Here is a 12,881-nt window from a genome sequence, read left to right on the forward strand (position 1 = left end):
TATGTCTCATATATAAAAACCAGGAAAAAGTATCACAAGGATTTCATGGATCATCCACTTTTTTACTTTGAAAAGATTAATTTTATTTTAAACTCATTTTCATTCATACTTCATAATTTTTAGCAAGGAACACTTCAAAAGAGTCAATGACCATGAAAAATTAAAAAATATTAATTGAATTTTAAAATTTTTTTTTAAAGTCGAATACTCCTGTGTACACCTTTTTTAATTTGTATTTCTTGCAATTTCAGATGAAACTCTTTCTACAGAGAAGCATCGACGTCATTGCCCTTTCCCCCCTAGAAATCTATTAAGCATACAATGAGTTGAATAGGAAAAATTTCTATCTTTTGTGTAATTGAAATTTTTCTCTGATAATAAAATACAACTCTACCCTACAATTTTTAAACGATTAAATCTATCTTACCACTCATAAAATTAAATTGATTGAATTAAATTCCATTTAAAATTCTACTACTACAAATAAATTTTTATTATAAAAAAGTAATTCCAACTTTCAATATTCACATATTAGGTTTCGTTTCGATACCAACTTTAACCCAAAAAAGTATTTTTATTGTATAAAGATAAAAAAAAAACGTAAACCATTTTAACGATATCACGATATATCATATATCCATTCAATCGAATCTTTTCGACATAACGATGTCGACAAACGTATAAATAAAATTTCTTCAATATCTCGTTAAACCATCAATTTATTATTCACTAAAACGGATAATTAAATATTTTTCTTATTGTGTGGTTAAAAGATTTTTCCTTTTTATATCAAAAAAAAAAGAAAAAGAAAAACACTTTTCCCCTATAAAAATTTACGTTGTTAAATAAAAATTATGTGCACATATAAAATTTTTCTATTATTGAATTTTCATGATAAATGTATTATTTGTGCTTTTTGGTTGAATTGAATATTACTAACCTTATTAAGCTTTTATATAGAATGTTATTGGTAGGTACAACTCGTTGTGGTGTCCACGTGAATATATATGGGCACAAATGATACCATAACACGTTTTAGTTTCATTTTTAACCAGGTTTTTGATCTGATGTTGGTCATGTTAAAATATATAAAGTGCCCCAGTTTCAAATTAAATATATCATATTAGTATAATAACACAACTGAATAATACAAAATTTAAAAAACCCCCGACAAATGCGATTTATTACTTGTTAACCGATTTTTGGAAACTTGGAAGCTATAAATTGTTCTCAATCAAGTCAGTTCGACCGTTTAGGGGCTACGATGCCACTGAGCAACACACAGACGCTCAGATAGACACTTTAAACTTATAACACTCTTTCTTAAATCAATATAAAAGTGATGGTCAATGACATCAGCTGACATGAAAAGGATACTTAGAGAGCTATCAGTTTTTGGGACAAATTTTTGGAAATATTTTAATTGAAATTAAAATGTTTGAGTTGACTTTGTTCTTTTGAATTATTGTTTTGAATTACATAATTATTTTACCATTTCACTTTTCGAAATTGATTCAGTCAATCTAGACGAAAAAACGGCCGGACCTGGAAAAAATTACAATGGTGAATCTGAGGTTATAGATCGTTAGGGGGGCATGTAAATAACTTTAAAAAAAATTAAGAGAATTTTTCGTTCCGCTGTTTTTGAGAAAATCCAAAAAAATGGGAAAAAAAATTTGGAATGCGTTTTTCTCGGAATCTATTGGTTTAAAGGAAAAGTTTTTCAAATAAAAAATGTAGAAGACATTGTCGACTACATCTTATGTCATTGAAGCAACGTCATACGAGTTAAATTACAAAAAGTAGGTGGCGCTAAAGTATCAAAAAAAGTGTTTTTCACGATTTTCATTAAGAAAAAATGATTTTTTTGTAAAAGTGTAAATGAGAATGTTGTTTGACTCAAAATTAGCTTCAACTTTTATTCAAACAATTTTTATGAAAAACTTACCGTTTCCGAGCTATAGGCCAAAAATGCAACGCACCGTAGTTAACGGTTCTTTTGTCACTTTCGCCGGGCGAGTCGGCATAGTACGAACAAAGGACCGGTTTCTAACATCTGCCTAACTGTCTATTAATAGTAAATTTTTCAGTTCCTATGTGAGTTTTGGAGAGTAAAGGTCTGAAAATTTTTCTCTCCAAAAATGAATATCTGTTTCGTGTGTAATAGAACTGTTGAAGTGGGGTGAAAAAAGAATTGTGGATTCAAAAAGTCGGGAAAAATTAATAAGAGATGATTTAACAATCGAAAAATTACTCAAGGATGAAAGCAAAACAATCGTGCTTCACAACAAGTGCCACGAGACGTTTTTTGATATCAAGTTCATTTTGTCAATTTTGATATCAAGTTCATTTTCTATAAATTTATTTCATGAAAATTGCAAAATTAAAATATTATGAAATAAAAAAATTTTGAATTGCAATATAAGTTATTGCAAACAATTTTTCACTTCTATGTTTTGTTAAATTTATGTTTACAAAAAGTTTACAATAATTGATAATACATTGGTAACGTTGTTAACTGTTTATTTCAATATTTGTCAAAAAAAATTTACTGCAGTTGAAAGTATTTTCGAACAATCAATTCAATTTTAAATTCTACAACAATCTCAAACACAGCACGTCATAAAATGTCCGATGTGTACTCTTCAGCAAGCTGCATTTCAAGTTTTACAAAAAAATTGTTTATATAAAAGTTGAAGCTAATTTTGAGTCAAACAACTTTCTCATTTACACTTTTACAAAAAAATCATTTTTTCTTAATGAAAATCGTGAAAAACACTTTTTTGATACTTTAGCGCCACCTACTTTTTGTAATAGTTTATGTTGACGCAGTCTTTACGTGATAACACTCGTCGATTCAAATGCATGTTTCTAAGAATTACCTACTGTTAAATGAGGCTCTCATTTGTGATTACGTTGTTAGTGCTAAAACACACACTCCATGCGATTAAGAATTGGAAAACTCCCATGTAAAAAATTGAAAAAGCTATTTTTCTCTTCTTGTATCTCGTGTCCTCTCGTAGTTACTATATCCACAACGATAGGATACGAGGAGGGATGTGCCCCCTAAATAATTTGTAATAATATATTTTGAAACCTAATCAAAAACTGTCTAAAATTGAACGAAAATTTTCCTAATTTCATTTTGTCCTTTCGTATTCTCTGAATAATTCAATTCTACCGCCTGAAGTACAAAAAGGATACTTTTTTTATTAGTTAACTAAAAAAAAAAAAAAAAAAGAATAATATTAGTAGTAAAGTGATTAGGTAAAGCTAATATTTTATGCCTAAAATAATAATGCTAAAATTTATAAAAAGATACAGTCAATTTCTCTTCATTACAAAAATTTATATACATAGAAAAAAATAACATAGACGTAAGCCTTATAAAAAAAATTTATTAATAGCCTACCAACAGATGATTGCTGTTGATTTAGAAAATGACTTTCTATAAATCATAGTGGTAAAGAAATATCTTACGGAAAGATTCACATTTTCCATAAGAGCATGCATGTTCCTATAATACAAACAAAATAAATAAATCCTTGACTCCATTGCTCTTGTTGTACAAATGAAGGAACGAACACATATCAAAAATAAATAGTGCGTCAAATATGCGTGTATGATATATGTACAGTAAAATATACCCAATACTCGAGAAAACAGCAAGGGAAAAATAACTCTTCCTTACAGTGTCGAAGGTGGGGAATCATAGAAGAAATATCTAAAAGAATTCCTCAAACAAATAAAATTTGGACTTCCCACGTTAATATTTGAAGCAATGAAGGCTAGGCGCTTTTAGCACCTCTTTATCCTGTTACAAAAGTGTGAGTGTACCTCCACCCTCTAAATGTAGAAGGTAAGCGTGCATATCAAAAATATGTGTCCTTCTCTTGGAATACTTCAAAAAAATATATTCCATGGCCTTTTTTCGTTGCTATTGACACCCTTTTGCATATAATGCAACACTGCGGTAATTAGTAAAATAATAGGCACTTTTCGTAGTGAGAAAAAAGTAAACATTATCGTTTAGCATGAAAAGAAATTGTTCTCGAATATTAATTTTATCCGGAAAACATTTAATTTATTGATAACGAAGGAAACTCATTCATACGTTTTGAAAACATAAAAAACAAGCCTGTAAAGAAGTTCTACTGTAATGATCGTCCTTCATGAATAAAAGACACTGTGATGGTTTCTTAACTTTGGGTTTATATATCGTGTTTTAATGGTTTTATGCACCCATTCGTATAAATATTTGTATACCTAATCTTTTGCGACTAACATGCAACGAGAAAAATTTTTCTTATTTACAGCATTATTGCCCATCTCCTTCACCAACAGTTGTATTATTTTCGTATGGATATAAATAACAGCGGTGAGGTATATTCCATTTTATAAGTTATATTTTTAACTTAAGCTAAATCAATATCTTTAAAATGTTTGTAAAGTTCCCTTAATATATGTAGGAGGAGAAATTTAATTCCTAGCTCCGGTAGTATATGTTAAGGGAACTTTACAAACATTAAAAAAAAATTACATCCACGCTATTGTAACCCTAAAAAATCCTTATTATACCCCATGTAGGGGCAAAGCCCGAACAAAAAAGAGACGGGGGAACTTAATGGAATGTAAAAAAACATTAAATTTGTACTCACGTGTTTTTGATGGCTAAATGATTTGGTACAATGAGATTTGGTTGGGAAAATAAGTTGGAAAAAAGGAGAATTTTAGGGTCAATCAAACCTCATGCTTCGTGCAACGTTATACAGGGCACCACGTTGATAACTTCGATTATACAAAAAACCATGCACTCAAAATTTGCCAACAAAATCCAAAAAGCATATTTCATTAACATTGTTACACTGATTTTTTTAAAATTGGATTTAATGTTGAAATACTACAAATAACACCCGTAATATTTTCGTAATATGAACATTACGAAAAAGAAGAAAAATACAGAAATGTATGAAAAAAACACTGTTAAAAGGTTTGAAATTAGTTTGGAGAGAATATGATTCTCCTCAAGAAATTAAAGATTGAATACGATTTGATTTGATTAAAATAAACTTTGAAATTGATCTTTGAAAATACACTTGAATTTACTTTTAGAAAAATGGCGTTGAGACCATGTGCCTCAAGCCAAAGCGAAAACAGAACAGTAAAGAATGATTGATGAGCTAGTAGCACGTACTTTTTACAGTTGTAAATTGTAAACGTATTTTGAATTGTAGGCGCTACCAACTATCAATCATTTAATTGTCAAATGACAAAACTTTAGGTAGCGTTCAACAGGTTCAACTCGCCTCACTTCTCAAGTATCTTATGGCTATGGTTGATATCGACTTGGCTACAGTTACTGCAATAGCTCTATGAATGTTATGTTATAACACATATTTTTAATCGAACTACACAAGTATTGGCCAGAATGAAGAGACGACACTTGTATATACTCGCTTGGATGCTTCATGATGCAAAAATTCAACGGGTACAAAAATTCACTTTTTGTTCAACTGCGCTGGACAAGGTGATGCGCGTACTTTCTTATTCCTCATCCGGCTTTAAAAATAGTTTACATATTCTACCGGAGCTATGGGAAGAGAAAATTCTCATTATTTACAGTAAAAACGCACACGACCTACTCGAAATATGAATCTGAGTTAAATCCGTAACTGAGCAATGACGGAAAATGATAGTAATATATGACAAAGTTAGAATATACATAGACAGAAGGACACTATGTATGTGATATAATAATAATAATAATAATAATAAGACGACTTAGTTCACCCGGTGAGCTATTTTCGAGTTAGGTTATATATTTCAAATGTTTACACATTCATCAAAATTTATCATACCACGCCTCCCGTAACAAAACAGGTTTCTCAAAGATCGTTTATAATTTGGTGAAGAACGTCGTTAATAAGGATGTAATTGTTGTCATATCGTATAATATTGACTATGATGTTGATATCATTCTTTTCAAACAAAACCTTACACTACACTTATAAAGTAAATTTTTCGCAACAAATTACAATACTTTTGACAGTATGTATGAATCATTTTAGGCAATGATTTTCTGTATAGTTGATTTTGCTATTGTAAGTTTTGTATGCTTAAACGAGTTCTGAAAATGATGAGAAGACGTACTGCAAATTTTTGTTTGTATATTTTTTTATTATAGTTTGTTTGAAAAATTGATAAATATTAGATATAATATTAACTGTCATGATCAGAACGTAGGTGTACATTTTTTCTTCGTAGGTGTACATTCAATATTCTATGTTTCAGTATGGAGCAATCTTATTTGAGCTATGGCTTTTAGAAAATTAAATCTATAAAGCTTTTTATTTTGATTATATCATGCGAGTGTGTGTTTTGTTACAGGAACCATTTTGCAAGCCATGACCAAACAAATTGGTCACTAAACCTTCAATTTGGTTATTACTACCAAATATTTACACTTTTTTATTTGGTTATTTGTTTTGAAAATTTATGACCTAGAAAACAATACAATAAATAATTTCAATTATTCCCAAAATAAATCAGAATGGATTTAAAGCCGTCTTGAAGTCTAGCTTGAAGACAAAAAACTACGATCTAAAAATCAAAAATAAACCCCTAGACTGCTCTGGTGTGCACTCTCCTGGTTTTTGACGAAACATATTTTCCACTAAATTTCTATCAAATTAATTTGATTTATAGAAAAATGTTTCCTATAAAAATTTAAGTTTTATTTCTTTGTGTATCTTTGTATAAATACCATATCCCGGAACAAAGGAACTAGGAACAGTTTTCTGAAACATTCTGTAAATTTTTAATATTGATGTAATATTTTTTTATAAATTTTTATGCAATGTTTGTGTGCATTTATTTTATAAAAAAATAATGTTTGCTACATTTTTTATTTTAAGTGAATAATTTTTTATATTTTGAAAAATAGTTTATATTCATTTATTTAAAAGCCCCTCGGCATAGAATTATATACAGCTCAAATATGTAAGGTATGTATAGAAAGTTTGTAAAAACACAATTTAATTTTATATTAAATTATCACAATAATTTGAGCAGATGAGCCTCCTTTTGCAGGAAAAATATTCTTAAGTTGCAATCGAATTCCACGGGCTTATATATACATACTTAAATAGCAATCTCAGTTACATAGGTTTACGGGCGAATTGGAGAAGGAAGGAAAAATGACTTATAGGGGTTTCTCTTTTTCACTTTAAGAGGACTTATAGAAGGTTAAAAAGACAGAACCTGGCAATGATTTGCACTTTTAGAAGTTTGATTGTACTAATTGTAATTGTAAAACAATTGCGCAAGTCTAGTTTCCAAACCAAATGATTCATTTTAATAAGCCGGTGTGTTACTTTCTTAAATTTTCATTAATAAAAGGATTTCTATACTGTTGGACCATTTTAATCTATGCTTCTGAATATTTCGCCAGAGGCGACCTATTAAGTAATGACCTCAAGAAAATTGTAGAGTTTGATGGGGAACAAACATCATGTTCTGACATCAGAATGAAACTACTTCTTCGGGTGGCTTTACTAGCCAATTTAGATTCGAGACGGTAAGAGGTAAGTAGAATAACGCTTCAAATTAGAAAGTTGATCCTCATAAAAAACTAACAATTTTTGCTGAAAACATTTTTTCGAAAAATGTCAGCTTTCGAAGGATATGCGACTTAAAAATATGGCTTTATTGCCTTAAATCGAAAGCATTGACACAGGCGAATGACTTCTAATTCCCACAACTTTTGGCTGGAGCATTTTTCCGTAGGTAGCGTGCTCTCTTACGATTAAATGCAATAATGACAAATTAGCGAATTTTCGAAGGAAATGGAGCTGTTTCTTTTGTATTGATGATGGAATTTTGAAAAATTTCTTCCAATGTTCGTTGATCCTACCTAATAGTTGTCTATATAAATGTATCAAACGCTAGAAAGGGTACAGACACATAAACGTATTGATACAAATGTATATATAACATACATACACATTTGTATCTATACGTTTAAGTGCCTGTACCCTCTCTAGCGGTCGCAATTTAAGTTCGATTTGAATAAAATTTGATAAAATCAAGAAGGGTTTTGGTATTTAAAAGGTCAAGTTTGCTAATGAAAAAAATCGACAGATAAACAAGGGGTGAGGGGTGCACAAAGTACAAAATTTTGAATTTAAAGAAAAAAAAAAATATTTTGTAATTTTGGATCAGTTTTATGAAAAAAAGGTACTAAGATTTTTCCTCTAGACGCTTAATTTTTGATATAAAAATTTTTGATAAATTAAAATTGCAATATTCGAGTATAAGAAAAATCACAAGAGTGTTTTTTTTTTCAATCTCTGGGGGAATTCCGTCTCCTAGGGAAGCTAACGCAGCTCTTGCGCTACAAATTTGTTTTAAAGTCACTTCCTTCGAAAGCTGACAATTTTCGAAAAAATGGTTTAGGTTTAAATGTTAATTTTTATTGTGATCAACTTTCTAAGTTAAAGTGTTATTATATCTCTTACCGTTCGGGATTTAAATTGGCTACTAAAGAAACCCAAAGAACTAGGTCAAATCTGATGTCTCCCGTTCAAGCTCTACAATTTTTGTTCAAGCCATTTTTTAATAGGACGCGCTTCTGGCGAAATATTCAGGTGCATAGATTAAAATGGCCCACCCTGTGCTGTTCATAATTGTTCGAGTGACGGCAGTAGCACAAGTGTTTCTGGCAGCATCAACTATTTAGTTAGTCATACATAGAAAAAGAGTTTTTTCTCAAGAAATCTTTTTTATTTGTGTAGATCGCCAATTTTTCAAACAGAAAACAGGTCTACCTACACTACAATCTGAAACAATTTTACGAGAATTACAGTTGGTAAAATAGACGATGAGATTTTTATCAAATTAAACAAAAAAATCTTAATATTATTGATAGTAATTAAATGTTTGTAAACACATTAAAAAAACAAATTTAACATTTAATACCATTCACCAATGACACCAAAATATTACCTACATAACATATTTGTTAAACACATTTTAATATCCATTAATTTTACCTGCATCAAATTTCAAATGAAACTTTGGTTTTTATGTGAGTGAATATGTGTGCCCAATTACGCTTGTTCATGTTTTTCGTGTCACATCAAATTTGATTTGTAATTTATCAAATGGTAAAGAGTATATACGCCTGTGTACGTATATATCTCTTATAGACATATAGAGTGTGCCGTATTTTAATTTTCCCGCAACTGAATATTTCTACAACGAAGCGTTTTGTGAAAAATTATCCTGAGGAAAGTTTATTCAACATAAAAAATTTCATCTTCGTTTAAAATGCAACTCATGATCATGAATACTAAAAGATGGAGAAAAATTTTAAATTAGAAAGATATTCTTTACAAAATAATAAAAAAGCTTTTTGAGAAAACTTTTCTCGTTAACTAGTGATGAGCCGTAGGATTTTTACCTCACAATCCAGTAAATGAATCTTTACAAAAACTGTTTAATACGACTGAATTGCTTAAAGCTTACTTAAAGAAGTTTAAAAAATTTGGGCGATCTTGGATCTTGGGTCTGTTGGACCTATCTTGTAAACCGTAAGAGATACAACAAAATTTTAAATGTGAACATTGTTCTTTGTAAAAAAATGAACAACTTCTGTTTGAAATTTTTTTCTTGTCAACATCATAGTTTACCCGAGAGGGTACTAATTAGGCCAAAAGATAATTACATTTCCTCTCCACCTAAAGAAGGTCCAAATCATCAAGATAACAAGTCAGCAAATGAATGAAATATTATGACGATAATATTTCATTTATCACGGCAGTGCCCCCGCCAAGTTGAGCGAGAAGCAAACACTGCCGTACCATCCTTTACTGGAACCATTTCGCCGCATTTCCAGGCCCCTATTTGAGAATCTCTGGATAAGACCAGAACGCAGAAATTTTCGTCATCTAGTAAGCTATATTCACATACTTAAAATCCAAAAAGTTTAAGTCTGTAGGTCATTTAGTTCCGCGAAAGCAAAGTTTCGCATTTATGACACTCACTCACTCATTCATGATCATCAGAATAGAACTAGTACTTCCCATAAACTCAGAGCTGAAATTTGGTACAGAGTTAGAGTTTAATGGCCACATAAAGGGAAAACTATAAAAACTAGGATAATCGAAGATATGGAGTACCTGGTGACCTTGAAAAAATAAATTAATATGTGAACGTTTCTACAAAAAGAAGTGAAATCCCACCAAAAACATTCTGTAAAAAACTAGCCAAGTCTCGATGGAGCTTCTTGTTTATCTCTAAAAAGTAATGAAATCTAGACAAAGTCGTGCCAAGTCTAAGGTCCTTTACTGCGATTTCTTTATTATTATAGTTAATGTTGTGTGACTTGGAATGGTGTCATGGAAGACCTGGTTTTGTACCCTTGTGTACCCTTCAACGGCCAAGTCACACAACATTAACTATAATAATAAAGGAATCGCAGTAAGGAACCTTAGACTTGGCACGACTTTGTTTAGATTTCATTACTTTTTAGAGATATACAAGCAGCTCCATCGAGACTTGGCTAGTTTTTTACAGAATACCTATTTCTTGTTTAATTAAGAACTTTTAATAAATCAAATATAAAAATCTACCAAAATTTGTTTTTGGATCTGATTTTTACAGAATCAGTGATTTTTGAAAAAATGTTTTAGTAAAACTTTTTTCTGCAGTTTTTCTTTCTTTATAATATTTCTTTTTTTGCAGTTTAATTTCCATCGAATATATTTGGTTCATGAAAAGTTTCTTTAAAGCATTGTTAGTTAATTTATGAACTTGCTGAATTAAAAATTTCTTTTGTTTTCATATATGAGTATTTAATTTTCTTTTATGAGCCCGATCTTTGTCAAGATCAAATTTAAGGTTTGGGTAAGGTATTCCCCTACAAGTAGAAGAACTTTATTCTGGTAAATTATTCCCGGAATAAAATTTTACACTTTCGTTTAAGAAATATTCAGTTTAGAAATTCAAGTGGCCACTCCATATGTCAGTGTATTGGTTGAATCAGCTTTGTATGTATATGTTTAATTTTTTGTAAACGTTTCAATTTCCATTTGAAACCGATTGGTGCTGTTACGAAACGAAAGCGATATAATAAAAGACAGATAATATATTAATTGAGTTTACATATTTTTACTATAGTGGAAGTGTGATAGACATTTTTTAAATTCAATTTTAAATGGAATACGTTCTATCTCTCTACGACAGATATAATTATAGTGTCTTCAATAAAAACGTGTAAACTTATTTTATGAGGTCTTTAATAAAAACAGTAAAATTTTATTAGAAAATATAACCACATGCTATATTTTCTTTTAAGGTATAGTATTTTGAGATGGCTTATCCAACCAATTTAAAATAAGTTTTGATATAAATGGTTGTATCTATTGAATTTTTCCATTTTTTAAAACGATATATTCCTGTTATTGTAAAATTTCTCTGTATTTAAATAAGATGAGTTAGTATAAATAAAGATTAGACTAGGAACAATTGTTTAAAGAAGCACTAATTTATGTACTTGAACTAGAAATTATATTAATCTATGGTTTTGAAGCTTTTAAACATATCACAAAATGTAACACGCACAATTATGAAACGATGGTACTTTTAATTTTAAATCTTTTTTATTATTATGAGAGAGAAAAGCTAGGATTCGTGGATGAAGTTAACAAAAATTGATTGAGATTTATCTTCAATCTTGTGATGGGTAAGTTTTGAAGGTAAATTAAAATCAATTTGTGTTGATTATAAAAAGTGATATGTTTTTCGACCCACTCATTGATTCCACGTGCATAACCGTTTTGTTTCGATTGTAACTGAAATATTAATTCATTTAAAAGTGTACAACTTAAATTAATTGTTTCTAATCTTATATTACTTGAATTCTATATATATTATTTGAATTCTATAATTAAACATTGTGTTTGTTTGAAATCACCGACGTGATATCCTGTGCAACGTTCAAGAAGCGTCCAACAACGAGGTTTGACCATTCTTTAGATAATTCCCACTTTTCCATCCTGTTTTGTCCGACCAAACCTTATTGGCACGAGAATACCATCGCAACACATGTGAGTACATTTCAAAATAGTACGCTATCTCCTTTTTGTTTGGGAGTAAATGCCCCAGTATTTTGCCTTTAAAAAAAATATATTTTACTCCAATTTTGTTTTTATATGAAATTTGTAATTTATGTGTAATTAATTATCATAATTAAAATTTAAAACCAATACACTCTAAATAGTTGAAGCGACTGCAGGTTCATTTAATTTGATTCTGTTGGATACTGATGAACCAGATGCAATCAACAGATGACAATAATTCACTAATAGTATTAGAGTGAGGTAAATGAATCATTGATTTAATACATTCAATACATATACATACCTTTATGCGCAAGTTTATGAATGAATATTATATTATATAGGTAGTAATGTCCTATCTGTGCAAATATCATGGGCTTTCAATCAAGTGATGAAAATTTGGTTTGGATATCAATAGCAAACGGTTGTTACTGAACCACTCATATTTATAAATTGTTGAGATTCCTACAATCATGTTTGTTTAAGTAAAATAATCAAAAAATTTTATTGGAAGACTTTTAAGGGCAAATTTGGTAATGGAGAAGAATGAGTTTTTAATTGTAACTCGTGTATTGAATTTATGGAAATTGAGTTTTTTGATTTTCATAGAGCATAAAATCATAAAGGTAAAACAAATTTAATCCTCTTATTTGAAGATAGTTTCATCTCTTTCTTGTACAACAGCCAATCGCGTAAATTCAGCTTGAGAGCGTTGCTGCTAGTTCTAAGTAATTACGACGTCCGAAAAGATTCCGGAACTGA

Source organism: Chrysoperla carnea, chromosome 1 (assembly GCF_905475395.1).
Source record: "Chrysoperla carnea chromosome 1, inChrCarn1.1, whole genome shotgun sequence".
Lineage (NCBI taxonomy): Eukaryota > Metazoa > Arthropoda > Insecta > Neuroptera > Chrysopidae > Chrysoperla > Chrysoperla carnea.